The sequence below is a fragment of the Poecilia formosa genome, unplaced genomic scaffold (assembly GCF_000485575.1).
Source record: "Poecilia formosa unplaced genomic scaffold, Poecilia_formosa-5.1.2 Scaffold29, whole genome shotgun sequence".
Lineage (NCBI taxonomy): Eukaryota > Metazoa > Chordata > Actinopteri > Cyprinodontiformes > Poeciliidae > Poecilia > Poecilia formosa.
The window spans coordinates 1914465-1916484 of NW_006799968.1; the positions used below are offsets into that span (position 1 = coordinate 1914465).

General features: G+C 41.6%; 1 protein-coding gene across 3 annotated transcripts in view; it reads left to right on the forward strand.

Moving 5' to 3' along the window:
* Window positions 1-2020, forward strand: part of onecut1 (one cut homeobox 1) — a 9692-nt gene that overhangs the window by 2864 nt on the left and 4808 nt on the right. The window lies entirely within an intron of this gene.

Here is a 2020-nt window from a genome sequence, read left to right on the forward strand (position 1 = left end):
GTCTGCAGGTGAGACCAGGCTGCTGTAGTTACCGTCTGCAGCCAGCAGGGGTCAGCTGACTGTATGTTTATCTGTGTGTTTGTCTGTGTATATGTGTGTGTGTGTGTGCGTACGTGCGTGTGGTGAGTGTTATCGCGTTGATTATTTTTCAGTTTTCCCATCTGCTGCTACTCCTGCAAGTGTGCGTGTGTGCGCTTTGAAAGATGATTTTATCACTAATATTGATAAAATGAGCTTGAAAATGTGTGTTTCATATTATTATTATTATTGTTATTATTATTATTATTAGTAGTAGTAGTAGTAGTAGTAGTATTTGAAGGCTGTCGTTATATCGGATGGGAATTTCATAGTTTGAGTTATCGACTCCGTAAATGAACTGACACTCATGTTCTTGATGAGAGCATTCACTGGGAGCCTGGATTATAATCGTGCATCAGTCCAGCTAAATCAGAGGTTTTATTGACCCTGGTCATGATTCTTGAGAGCATAGCTGCTTTGTTTATGTCTAAACAACCTCCCCCCCCCGAAAAAAAAAATAAATAAATAAATTAGTTTTCAATACTTAAAAGAAATAAAATAGAAAATGTCACAGGATAGAGATCTAATTCTTCAGAAGTGGCATACATGAACACATTTATTAATGTGTTCATGTATGCATACATGTGTTCATGTATGCACATATATATATATATATATATATATATATTCTCTCTTAAAATGAGGATTTAACCTCATTTTAAGAGAATAGCTCTAGATCTAGGCCCACACTATTGATCCGGCCGTTGCTAGGAGAATCTGATCATGTGCTGAAGCAGATGTGATATGCTTATTGATTTTAGGCTTCTGGTATTAATCTCGGGCCTTTTCTGCTTTTCCCACGTAATCACTTATATGAAATGCCTGAATAGAACAGAGTAGAATAGAATAGAATAGAATAGAATATTTGGGATTTCTGCTGGGTTTAGGAGTAGATCACTAAATAGTTCTTGCAGTACATGTGCTGCATTTTATTTTTTTCTGCACACAATTCTGTTTGCTGAAACGCGGGACTTCCCTGCGCAGGTCCAGCAGTGTGTGCGGTGTGTTTTCACTGTGTGAAGTTATCTGCGTGTTTGTAATGATTAGCCGGGAGCAGCAGTGGTACTGTTTGAGCCCGTCCGTGTGTGATTAGGCTGATAATGAGGCCGTTGTTAGGTCCCACGCTTTCCTGGGAAAGCGCTCTCTCTCTCTCTCTCTCTCTCTCTCTCTCTCTCTCTCTCGGCCTGTATGGCCTCATCCTCGCACCGTGGCCGTGGCCGCTCCGTGGTGGCTCCTGCTGCTGTCTGAGTGGCCTTCACTCCTGCTGATTTATAGCGGCCCTTAACACAAGGGGCTCCGGCTCTCTGTTAATATTTACCAGCGCTGGAGACACCGGGCAGCTCATACACGCCATTATACCTCTCTCTCTCTCTTTATGGTCATGCCAGCGTGGGCCGCTGTGCTGCACTTTAACATACACTCAAGGCAAAATCCGCTCGCTTCATTTGAAGAAACATCATATTTAAGAAAAAACAAATTATGTCGTATTTGTTCCTGAGGCTTAAGTGGAAATCTCTAGTGACTTAATACATTCTCCACGCAATATCTCCAATCTTTCTGCATGCAAATGGCTTATTTAGCTGTTATCTTGCTGAAGGTTTGCTAATGAAAGCCCTTAATCACTCCATCCATTAATTAGTGCTGCTTTAAAGAATGCTTAGTGATAAGAACTTTGCCATTCATTAATTCCTCCCCCCAGTGAGAGCACGCTGGCTTTCGCTCTCTCTTTGGTAGTCTGCGTCTGCCCCCTGCTGGCTTCAACCCGTCGGTGCGCTTTGGTTTGCCTGGCAGCGCTGTACTTGACTTGATAAAACATAAAAAGAAACAACAAAAACACTCAAAAGAGTTAAACAGCAGCAGAATACAAATTATACACGTGCTTAATTTTTTTATATTACACACACACACACACACACACACACACACACACACACACACACAC